Raw genomic sequence first — 13,425 nt, forward strand, 5'->3', positions numbered from 1 at the left:
AAAGTATTTATAGAGTAATAACCTGAGAGTCTATTATTATTTCAAAGAGTCTTGTGTCGTAACAAGTGGCGCCCAACGGAAAAGGCAAGACCTGCGTTATAACGGTATCTAATTCCTGTCTACTGAGGTATTACTAGTACTAGTGGAACAAAATCTCTAGATCTCTAGATCTATTAAGATTGGGAGAGTAGCGTCATCTAAATCTTTAAAGCTATGTACTAGACTCACTGGTAAACATAAACCTTTAGTTGAAACTTAACTAAAAACATTATTGCTGAATTAATCAACTAGATTAACATTTAAATCTAGATTTATATCATTATAATTATTATGACGGCCCATTCTCTACATTCACCAATGTGAAAACGTACATCTTCATTGGTCTGGCGGGTCATAGTTCTCAACAATAACCTTTAACATTCAATATTAATGGAAATTTGTACGATTATTGGCACTGCTGTGGGCAACACTAGTGAATTTTGACTACGGTGGAGAACAGTGCCCATTTAGGACCAACGGATATACACTGACCACGGCATATAGACAAACAACGAAAGATTCATATCACCGGCGGAGAATATACACTAGCATTGGAAGTTATACCAGCAGGAAGAAGAGTATTCCGGGAAGTAGATACATATTTGTATTCGAATAACATTAAACGTTTGGTTCATTACATTACATTTAGATATGAACATTGTTTCCAAGCATTAAGTATAGGAGAATCAAATATATTTAATGGATATGGCCAGATAACTCGATAAAGAAAAATTACAAATGGCGGATAAAGCTGAAATAGTTGCTTTGAAAGAAGAAGGGAGACTATTGGAATTAGAAGGAGCAGAGCTGAGAAAATATGTACAAGAAAGATTAATAGAAAGAGAGAAACTAGTCAAGGAAAAGGAAATAGAGAAAGAGAAGTTATCCATGAAAAAGGAAATAGAGAAAGAGAAGTTAGCCATGGAAAAAGAAAGAGAGAAAGAGAAGTTAGTCATGGAAAAGGAAATAGAGAAAGAGAAGTTGGCTATCAGTAAAGAGAAATTAGTTACGGATAAAGAAATTGAGAAAGAGAAGCTAGCTATGGAGAAAGAAAGGTTAGCCATAGAGAAAGAAAAGTTGGAAATAAAAAAAGGAAAAGCTAATGATGAAGGTACTGGAATGAAAAATGACGTGTCTGGAAATAAATTGGCAAAATATAAAGGTACAATGTTTGATGAGAATAAAATAGACATAGATATTTTCTTAAAGAAGTTTGAAATTGAAATGAAAGAATTGGCTTTTCCTGAAGATAAATGGACATTTTTGTTATCGAAGTCATTTGCAGCGGAGGTACCGTCAAAGATCTGCATGAATCAGAATAATTACCAAATAGTAAAGGAGCAATTACTACGAACATTTGGAAAAACTGAGGCGTTTTATCGTCAACAATATGTTAATTGCACCATTGAAACCAACGAGGATCCCCAAACATTTTTAGACAAGATGAATAGCTACTTTGACAATTGGACAGAGTCATCAAAAATAGAGAAGACGTTTGATGGACTAAAGGTATTTCTTATGCTGGATAAACTCATTTATGAGAGTCAGGACGAACTAAAAATATTCCTGCTGGAGAGAAAGCCAAAATCTGTTGATGAGATTGTAAAATTAATAAGGGCTTACAAAGTGGCACATCCTGAAAAAAAGTTAAACAGAGGTAGCGATATTGAGGAAATAGTAGCATTTAATAGAGCTAGAGAAACACAAGACAGTTATAGCAACAATAGAAGATTTAGATATGAAGGACAGAATAGGTTTAGAGGACAAGGAAGGAGTCAAATAGATAGTAGACAAGGCCAGTATAATAGCTACAGAGGGAGATATCAAGGAAACAGACAGGGAAGATATGATAGCAGAAGAAATGGAAGAGATCAAAGTTTGTCGTTATTGTCGAGTTCGGGAAGTCTAGATTGTTTTCAAACATTTGTAGGAAATAAGGCTGCAAGAACGATAAGGGACACTGGGAGCACTATTGTTGGAATAAACCGAAAATTGGTTGAAGATCATGAATATACTGGAAAAAACAAAGCATGTATTATGTTTGATGGTAAAACAGTTCGTTTACCCGTAGCCCGAGTGAACATTAAAACACCGTATTATACCGGGATCGTAGAGGCATGTGTTATAGACCATGATCAAATTGATTTGATTATTGGCAATATAGCAAACATAAAGAAGTGCACGGAAAATGAGATAGCGGTTTGGAAAAATTGTTGTGGAATGGCCACTACTCGATCCTGTAGTAAAGATGTAGAGGAAGGAGATTTGGCAAAGTTGTTCGAGTTATCAACTAAGGAAAAAGAGCAAGATGAAGAACAACATGAAAACACAGAAACAATTGAAATCAAAGACATAGGATTTAACAAAGAAAAATTTATCACAAAACAAAAAAATGATCCAGAGTTACGCCAATTAGCAATGAAAGGAGGTAGAGGAGGAATATTCTATGTAGAAAGAGGAACTCTTGTTAGAGAGATTGAATGGCATGGAAAAAAAGTAATCCAGTTTGTGGTACCCAGAGAATTCAGGCAGCTTGTAATGGAAAATGGACACGATATAGCACACACAGGACATCTGGGACTACACAAAATGAAACAAAGAATATTTCAGAATTTTTATTGGCCATCAATTAATAAGGACATAAAAAGTTATGTGACTTCGTGCCAACTATGTTCTAGAAAAGGAGCAAGAAACATAAAAGTACCATTACAAAGGGTAGATGTACCAGATAGACCATTTAGTAAAATAGCGATTGATTTAATCGGTCCAATGCCAGTGGTATCAAATAGGGGTCACCGTTATATCCTAACTGTGATAGACGTGTGCTCCAGATGGCCGGAAGCTATCCCACTCAAACGAATTGAAGCCAGAGATATAGTACAAGCATTATATACGTTGTTTACAAGATTTGGATTTCCTAGAGAAATATTGTCAGATAGGGGCACTCAATTCAACTGTCAATTGGCTACAACATTCTTGAACATGTTTGGGATCCAGCAAAGGTTTACAACCTCGTATTATTCACAGAGCACTTGTGAACGTTTTAATGTCAATCTAAAGAAATCATTATATAAAGTAATGGATGATAAACCCAAAGAGTGGGATATGGCAATACCATCAATACTATTTGCATACAGGGAGAGTCGTAATGAAATAACAGGGTTTTCACCATTTCAAATGATTTATGGAGGAAATCCACGAGGTCCAATGACAATATTGAAAGATTTGATAATTCCACATGATCATGTAGTAACTAATGACAGTTATGATATTGTGACAGAAACTAGAAATCAGATTATAAAGGCATGTGAAGAAGCGGATAGACAGATACTAGAGAGAAATGAATTAACACATTCCAGAGTGAATGAACATAGAAAAATGACGGAATTAGAGGTAGGACAAGATGTTTTGGTCTTACATAAGGATAACAATAATGCTTCGGGCACAAATTGGCTGGGACCATACAAAGTAGCAAGGAAAATTAGCGATATGGATTATGAAATAGACATTGATTCGATGTTAAAAATATTTCATGTGGATTTGTTAAAAGAATTTACACCAAGACAAAGAAGTGAAGAAAGGAATAAGGATGAGTCAATGACAATGAGTGCCTGTGTGACGGAAGAAATGGAGACAGAGGAAAGGTTTAGACCAATAGAGACAGTGGCAACAGAAAGTAGGCAAACATGGAAGGATGTCATGGTGGATGGAGTTTCGCTTGATAGAGCTAAAGAAATCAAGGCACTAATTGAGGAGTATAAGAATATTTTTTCGGATTTACCTGGGAAAACAAGTATTATAGAACATGATATCAAGTTAACTGGCAAAGTACCGAATAAACTGCCACAATATACGATCCCATTACACCACAGAGAAACATTTCAGAAGGAAATTGATGAGCTACTAACACTTGGAGTGATAGAACCATCTAGTTCACCATGGGCTGCACCAGTCGTGCTTGTTAAAAAAAGTGTGGCAACTTAAGATTGTGTGTGGATTATCGACAGTTGAATAAAGTCACACAATTTGATCCATTTCCAATGCCACAAGCAGAAGAAATGTTTACTAAGCTAAAAAATGCAAAGATTTTTAGCACGTTGGATCTGTCAAGAGGATACTGGCAAGTACCTCTAAAACAAGAAGCTAAACCATTATCGGCATTTAAGACACCTTCGGGCATATATCAATGGAATGTGATGAGCTTTGGCTTGGTAAATGCTCCAGCCACGTTTAACAGAATGATGGCCAAATTATTCAGCCATAGAAGAGACACAATTTGTTATTTAGATGATATATGCATTTTTAGTGAGCAATGGGATGAGCAGGATGAAGCCTTGGAGAGGTTTTTAAAATTATCAAAGAAAACAATTTAACATTGAAACCAACAAAGATAAAAATTGGCCTAAGTGAAATTTCATTTTTGGGGTATAAGATTAAAAATGAGTACATTACACCATTGGAAGAAACTGTATCAAAAATATTGGACATTAAGGTACCAAAGACAAAGAAGCAAATTAGAAGCCTTTTGGGGTTATGCAACTTTTATAGAAAATTTATCGCAAATTTTTCAGAAATAATTGAACCACTAACAAATCTAACAAAGAAAGGAAAACCTAACAATATAGTGTGGACGGAGGAATGTCAAGAAGCACTGGACATAATTAAAACTTTCTTTTCTGGGGCACCGATTTTGAAATTACCTGACAATACTAAGGAATTTATTTTGGCTACAGATGCATCAGCCATTGCAATAGGAGGCTGTCTAATGCAAAAATGGAATGGTGTCCCACATCCTGTTTTATATGTGAGTAGAAAACTGACAACATCTGAGTTGAAATATGTTACCATTGAAAAGGAAGGACTAGCCATTGTATGGGGTATAACAAAATTAGGGTTCTACCTAATGGGAGCTAAATTTGAACTATGGACGGATCACGCTCCCTTGGCCTTCATTAATACAAATAAACTAGGGAACAACAGAATAGCCAGATGGGCATTGCAACTTATGGATTATAACTTTGAGGTCAGGACAATACCAGGGAAAGACAATGTGATAGCTGACACATTATCACGGTGTACCTAAGAAGGAAAAGAAATGGAAGTAAGGAAAGGAGTTTGGCCACGTCAATTTTGTTTCTGTTGGTTGGTCAAAAGAATTATGTCAGTAAAATCATTTTGGTGAGAACACAATGAATAGCAGTGTAATGAATAGACATCTATAACAGATTGGAACATTTTGTAAATATACACATATTACATGTATATGTATTCGAAGACTATGGATTGACGAAGATTTGTTACATGTGTGAGGTGTCGAGATATTAATATATGGTGTTGTATTGAGAATTTGATGAAACCATTGTTAGAAATGTAAAATATAGTATTACAGGTACATAGTTAATTATAGTTTATAATTGTGAATTATGAGATTTACTCTGATTGGTTCGTTGGGGAAGTCTGGACATTATACATTGGGATGGATGTAAGTAATTTTGAACCTAAAATAATAATGTAAAGAATGATAATGATATTTAATTTTGCTGTTGGAGGGTTTTGTTGTTGTCGTTGGTTTTTACCTGGTTTAAAAGAATGAGAATTAATGAAGATAATATAATTATATTGAACAGTGATTTATAATTTTATTTGATATTTAAAAGACGTTCGATGTACATCGAACTTAGCAAACAAGGGGGGTGTTACGGTCGTAGCGCAGCACGGTGTGCATGAATAATGGTGCGAATTTGTGTAATGAATGGAAGTGATGTTGAAAAGGGAAGCCGTGAGAAATTGACAGGAAGAGAAATGAACTGTTCGTATTTACATAACTTGTTGTAATATTAAAGTATTTATAGAGTAATAACCTGAGAGTCTATTATTATTTCAAAGAGTCTTGTGTCGTAACAAAGCACTAAACGATTAACTAATTTGTTAATTTTTGTTATTGATTCTGTAATGTTATCGACTGTAAATAATTCTGAATAGTTATGTACAATTTCAACTTGATACGAAAATGGGAAGTGAGAGAATAATATGTCATGACGTAATAAGGGGACTAAATCCATATATATTATATATATATATATATATATATATATATATATATATATATATATATATATATATATATATATATATATATATATATATATATATATATATATATATATATATTGTTGTAACCCCCGCCTTGCACCAATGCTTGAGGTGCGTACGAGCGCACTATTGAAACAGAAGAGGAAGGCGCTAGGATAGAAGAAAGAACAGTGTATCAAGTGATTGTGTAGAGCCTGAATTGCTGGAAACTAAGTAGCCATCTTTTGTGCTTGCTGAAGACTGTAGTGGGGACCTGGAGCAAAGCGGGGAAGTCTGTATTCAGGTTGCTGGTGAAAGGACTGGTAGAATTAGTAACAAGACTCTTTGTATGCAGAAGGCTGTTATGTAATTGTCCTTGTAAATAAACACACTTATATATTTACTGTAGAACTTCGTTGAGTTGCCTGCCTTAGATTTACAACAAACCAACAATTAATTAAGTCATTGTTTAATTTTTATGCTTCTATCAGGTTTAATGATTAATTGTGCAAAGTTTAAACTTGATCCGAAAATGGGAAATGGGAGTAAAAAATGTTCAAACCAGACAGACAGAGTAAGTTGATATAAGCTTTGTAATAAAAATAACTTAAACTTGCAGAAACACTTTTTCAAAAAAGTTGTCTAGACACTGTCACGTCCATGAAAGAAAATACTTTGGTGTCACCTCTCTGATGGGTGTCAGCCGAGACCAATCGTCACAGAAGGCTTGAACACTGGCTTGCAACGTCCCAACCTGTGGGTAAAGTAGACCAATAGCTCGTCTCTACTTCACAGGTCTGTATGACGTGGTGTTGTTGATTGTCGTTGACTTGTGGCACCAGACTGCTGATAGAAAATTAAACCGCTGTAGGCGTATTATATCTTAACAAATAAAACTTGAAATAATTGAGTAACTTCTTTCTGAACAATGTTTAATATAACTTGTATTATAATATAGACAAAAATCATGTTAATATAAGATAAAATAACTGTAGTAGACTTTAATAATAATATTTTTTTAACAAAACGTAACTCACTACGATAACAACCTTTCAGTCTCACGTTCTGGAGTAGTCTGTCCAATGACGACAATCCCATTATGTTACATAATTCACAACCAATCACTAGCTTCTTCCCATCGTCACCACAGAAACACACACACACACTCCACAACACGAGTTATTGTTCTAAACTGCCCACAGGTTGCGTCGTCGCAAGTCAATGTTCAGGCCTTTTATAACGACTGGTCTTGGGTCAGCCGGTGACGTTCGCTCCTGCTTAGCCACCCATCAACGTCACTGCTCTACACTACTAAATTTAAGCTTTGATACAGCTAACTCTCTACACTACTAAATTTGCACTTTGAGACTCGCTGCAAGCCTTTCTTTTTACCATGTCACCATTTAAACGTTATGACAACTTACATGTAGGCCCTACGCTGAAGACGTTTTGTCAACTCTAACGGCCTATCATTCGAAAATTGCCTTTCTTTCTGGTTCTAGCCGAAACAATGGTTCTATTACACGCAGAAACTATTCCCTTTAAAACAGCCTGAATAGAATTCGAACATTGTAACTAATCCAATACTGAGGCATGAAATCCATGATATGATTTTTATTACACATTCCGCCTTAAAGAAAAAATCTTTAGTCACTATTCACACGTCCTGTTAGAATAGTGAGATTATTGAATTTTTAAATCCACTGGCCAAACACTGGGCTATATACAGTACAATTATTTATAGACTAGACGTCATACCTCTTTCTATTTTTTACAAAGCTCACTGTGTCTGTCTGGTAAAAAGTTTGTACACGTTATTTCTCCCATACCCAATCTCGGATCAAGTTGAAATTTTGCACAATTATTTCTTTATGCATTTAAAAAGCGATCAAGGTAACATTCACATATACGGGGACACGACTATTCGTTCACCAGACATTTCGTTCACCCGACAATTCGTTCACGCGACATATCGCTCACGGACTATTCGCTCACAGACAACTTGTTCACCGACAACTTGTTCACCGACAGTTGATTCACGACAAATCGTTCACGCGACAAATCGTTCACGCGACTATTCGTTCACGGCACGGACAAATTGTTCACAGACAAATCGTTCACTGGATATTTCCAAAAACAAAAAATTGCTAAAGATCAGGCCTAATCCGAAATTCTTTGTTAATTTTTTGTTTGTTGTTGATATTTTGTTAATGAGGACTGTATGTGATAAAATATATACTTAAAAGAAAAGAGAGATCTGACAAGCAAGCTGAAACATTTAAATGGGCCCTCACTTTACTATAGGTAACATTTTTACTTTCAACATGTAGGCCTTCTTTTACACTCATGTCCGTCATGTAGTCTTGTTCGCCCTACCCATATTTGCTTATCTTCTTAATAGCGGTCCAGATGTTTAATTAACATACCCATTTTATTGACATCTTATTAACAAAAACAAATATACGCACAGACACACTAGTATTTATTTCACAATCCTGTCAGTGTTTTTACGAGAGATAATTTAGATTTTTAACAATGGTACTAGATTTGGTACAATATATGGTTTCACTATTCAGCTCTGAACGTCACATACTAGATACAGATCTAAGGTTAATACTTATCAATTAAGTCATCTAAGAAAAAAACAACTAATTACATATACAACACTAGGAAATATTTCCCTATCAAAAAATTATAAATTTATCGCAATACACAAAGCAAAATTGTTTCCATAAATTTTATATTGAAGTCCAAGCAATCAAATTAGTCTACCAATGGGTGGTCACATATAGAAACAAGTTAACTAAAATAAAAATAAAATAGAACTCCTTTTAAACTTGATGGAAAGTACTATACTAGTGTCTAGTAGATATTTTCAATGTTAACAGATTGAACATGTGTATAGGCAATGTCCAATAAAGTTTATGACTTCCAGAGGAGCCACTCTGTGTAGCACTCCACTAGGTGTTAACTAGAGTATCCAGATGAATGGGTAGAGTCCCGGTAGATGACAAAAAAGAAGGGGGGTGTAAAGGTATATTAAAGGTGAAAGTAAAAATGTTACCATTGTAAAGTGAGGGCCCGTTTACATTTTTCAGCTAGCTTGTAAGATCTCTTTTTTTCTTTTAAGTATAATTTTTATCACAAACTGTCCTCATTAACAAAATATTAACAACAACAACAACGAAATTAAATAAACTCGGATTTGACCTGATCTCTAGAAATTTTTTGCATTTGGAAATAATAGCTACAAAAGTTTTAATGTAAATAAATTAAACACGCAACGAAAATATATAATATTAACAATATATTACTATCTAGTGAACAATTTGTCTGTGAACAATTTGTCCGTGCCGTGAACGAATAGTCGCGTGAACGATTTGTCGCGTGAACGATTTGTCGTGAATCAACTGTCGGTGAACAAGTTGTCGGTGAACAAGTTGTCTGTGAGCGAATAGTCCGTGAGCGATATGTCGCGTGAACGAATTGTCGGGTGAACGAAATGTCTGGTGAACGAATAGTCGCTTGAACGAAAAGTCGTGAACGATTTGTCAGTGAACGAAATGTCAGTGAACGAATTGTCGTGGAACCCACATATACCCCATCCCCCCGCCATTTCCCATACTGATCAAATGATAGGATCATAGCGCATTGAGAAAGCTAGAAGCATGAAACTGAGCTAAACAAAAACAATTGGTAGAAATATTTATAATCATTAATCGAAGACAAGCCTTATTGTTATTAGAAAGACAGAAACCAACACCCCGGCTGAGCCCTAATGACCATCTAGGTGACGTAATAACACTGGGGCAGAATTGTTGTGGAGGCCCCTACACTTTTTCGAAAGTTTTAATAAAGTCCACTTTTTAACACTTATTACTACTCATACTGATATCTAATAGCAAGTCCTATGTTATTAGAAAGAAATAGAGCAGGCCTACGTGTACATTTGATCTCATTTTACCATTTTAAAAAAGTTACAATTATTTAATGTAGTATGGACAGCTTTCATGACTAACTTCAATTTTACCCCAGTTGTTATCAAATACAAATACAATATTGATAAATAAAAGAACATCTTTTGGTTCAAAAGCGAGTATTGTCCCATCAATCTATGATTTAAACCGATGGCTCGGCAGCCAAGAAGTTAGGGTCTTTTAAGTGTGTAAAGGACAGAGCTGGCAAAACATGGGCGTAGCAAGGGGGTCTGGGGGAGCGCTGCGAAGCCCCGCCGCCGAGCACTATTTCTGGTATTGAAAGCCAACAAAATGCATATTCTGAGGTATCTACAGTGCATTATCTTGCTATTAAAAAGTTTTATTTCAAAAACCTTATGTGCTATTCTTACTGACTTAGACCCTCTCGCGCCGTTCGGCGCATTTTCCGGCAAGCTGTTTCCGCAACTCTTATTTTGCGTAATTCATTTTGTCGGAGAACATGTCCCGCAACACCTCATGCGACGCTCTGTCACAACCTTACTAAGGATTCGACTCCCAGTTCGGCATATGATTTCTTTGATTTAGACCCGATCTCTATGACTGACTCGTAAAATCTGTCTTGGCCATCTTTGTTGAGCCACATTTAATGTTTTTCAATTTCGGCAGAAGACTATTCACACTTTATTAATGGAGCCCAAGCCACTGGTAGAAATTTCTAACCTTTCTTGACTACGCTCTTGGAATTACATGCCTGTATTTCGCTTTAGATTTTATATCGAAAAGGAAAGTTTTATCGTCAAATCATCTGTTGAGGGGTTTTAAACTAAAAAATCTCTGGAGCTACGATCATAGAATTTGGTGACTGTAGTTTGCTTTAAAATAATATTGAAGAGAGACGTTTTCAACTCTAAACGCTCTGTAGGGGAATTTTAAACTCAAAACCATCTGTAGGGGTTTTAAACTTTAAAGAAAAGGCTATCTGGAGGAGGGGATTTATCTCAAAACCCCTTTGGCTACGCTCATAGATTTTATAGTGTGTAATTTGCTTTTTTCTATATTGAAGAGGTACTTTTTAGCTTCGAACCCCAACTGGAGGGGGGGGGGGGTTAAACTCAAAACCCCTTTGGCTACGCTCATAGAATTTTGAATGTGTAATTTTCTTTTTTATATTGAAGAGGGGGTTTATCGTAAATTTTGGAGGGGGTTTTAAAATCAAAATCTTCCTTAACTGTGCTGTTGGAATTTGGGGATTGGTGTTTGCATTTTTTTTGTTTTATAGAAGAGGGGGATTTAACTGCAAAAACCTCTGGTACGGGGTTTAAAACGCAAAACCCCCTGTAGAGGGTTTTAAACTCAAAGCCCATGGTATGGGGTTTTAAACTCAAAACCCCTTGGTAGAGGGATTTGTATCTCAAAACCCCCTGGTAGGGTTTTTTATTAATCTCAAAACCCCCTGGTAGGGAGTTTTAAACACAAAACCCCCCTGGTACGGGTTTTTAACTCAAAACCTCCTCGGCTGTGCCTTGGTAAGTGATGATTTTGTATTAAAATCTCACCTAAAATAAACAAAATGAAAGCAAAAATCAGTCACATAATTTCGTTCCCCCCCCCAGCGGGGGGGGATTTCATTTCGGGGGGGGGGGTTGAACCCCAAGAACCCCCCCCTGGCTACGCCCATGTGGCAAAATATTACTTTCCAAGTTTTGAAATGTATTGTTGAAAGAACATTTGCCAGTATTGTTGTGACTCAATAGCTTTGTACTAATCTAAATACTTTTTAAGTCCGCTAAGTAGCCCAATAGTTTTCCTACCAAATTAGATATAACAAATTTTTTAGCTTAGGCATTAACCAAGTTCTTATTTTTTTATTCACCTATTGGAATTAAGGTTAGATCTAGTCCATGAACAAAGAAAGCTTTTGTGTTCCTCATCTATGTGGCAGGAGGATTTCTGGTTTTAGGCTGTCTTCTCTCTATATTTCTCTCTTTTTTTTTACTGTATGTCCATGGGCGTAGCCCGGAGGTAGTAGGGAGTTCAACCCCTCCCCCCCCCCCGGCCCCCCGAAATGATCGGAATTTAGTGACTCATTTTTTGCTTTGATTTTGTTTATTTTAATTGATATTTTAATACTAAACCATCACTTGCCACAGCGCAGCCAAGGGGGTTTTGAGTTTTGCAGTCAAAACCCCCTCTTCTATAAAACCAAACAAAAAAGTAATAATTCAAACGACAATCCCTGAATTCCAAAGCATAGCTAAGTAAGATTTTGATTTTAAACTCCCCTCTGAAATCTAAGATAAAAACCCCTCTTCAATATAAGACTATCCACACATCAGTCACTACATTCTAGCCAAGAGGAGTTTGGTGTTTAACCCATCCCCCCCCCCCCGTTCAGCGGGTTTGCAGCTAAAAATTACCTCTTCAATATAAAAAAAAAAGCAAATAACACAAAATTCAATAAGCGTAGCCAAATGGATTCTTTAATTTAAACCCCCCTTCAGCGGGTTTGAAGTTAAAAATACCTCTTCAATATAAAAAAATAGAAAATTACTCAAAATTCTATGATCGTAGCCAAATGGGGGTTTTGAGTTTAAACCCCTTTCAGTGGGGCATAAAGCTAAAAATCACCTCTTCAATATAAAAAAAGCAAATTACACCCTCAAAATTCTATGAGCGTAGTCAAAGGGATTCTTTAATTTAAACCCCCCTTCAGCGGGTTTGAAGCTAAAAATTAACTCTTCAATATAAAAAAAAAGAAAATACTCAAAATGCTATGATCGTAGCCAAAGGGGTTTTCAGTTTAAACCCCCCTTCAGCGGGGTTTGAATCTAAAAAAAAATGACTCTTCAATTAAAAAAAAAAAAAAAGCAATTACGCTCTCAAAATTATGTGAGCGTAACCAAGCCAACGGTGATTTTGAGTTTAGACCCCCCTCCTCCTGAGGCCTTTTTTTTAAAACCACTCAATGTGGTTTTAGTTTAAATACCCCCACACAGAGAGTTTTGAGGTTGAAAACCTCTCTCTTCAATGTTATTCTAAAGCAAACTACAGTCACCAAATTCTTATGAAAGTAGCTATGGGGGTTATGAATTTGTTAATAAAAAAACTCCAGAGATTTTTTTAGTTTAAGACAAATTTGACGATAAAACTTCCCTTTTCGATATGAAATCTAAAGCATACTACAGTAACCTAATTCCAAGAGCGTAGCCAAGAGAGGTTACAAATTTCTACCAGTGTCTTGGCTCAATTAGTAAAGTGCAGTGAATAGTCATCTGCCGAAAATGAAAAAGACTAAATGTGGCTCAACAAAGATGGCTAAGACGGATTTTAGAAGTCAGTTATAGAGATCGGGTCTCAATCAAAGACTCCTTTGCCG

At 35.9% G+C, this 13,425-nt stretch overlaps 1 protein-coding gene across 3 annotated transcripts in view; it reads right to left on the reverse strand.

The window, feature by feature from the left end:
• Positions 1–13,425, reverse strand: part of LOC106067129 (uncharacterized) — a 54,267-nt gene that overhangs the window by 32,875 nt on the left and 7,967 nt on the right. The window contains exons 1-2 of one of the 3 annotated variants that reach the window (XM_056014931.1): positions 7,149–7,737; positions 6,797–6,954 (exon numbers count right to left, since the gene is read on the reverse strand). The gene's annotated coding sequence lies outside the window, so the exon portion shown is untranslated. Of the gene's footprint in view, positions 1–6,796; positions 6,958–7,148; positions 7,738–13,425 lie in introns of those variants that run through there. The other 2 variants (XM_056014930.1, XM_056014929.1) reach the window with 2 other exon arrangements.

The sequence above is a fragment of the Biomphalaria glabrata genome, chromosome 17 (assembly GCF_947242115.1).
Source record: "Biomphalaria glabrata chromosome 17, xgBioGlab47.1, whole genome shotgun sequence".
Classification (NCBI taxonomy): Eukaryota; Metazoa; Mollusca; class Gastropoda; family Planorbidae; genus Biomphalaria; species Biomphalaria glabrata.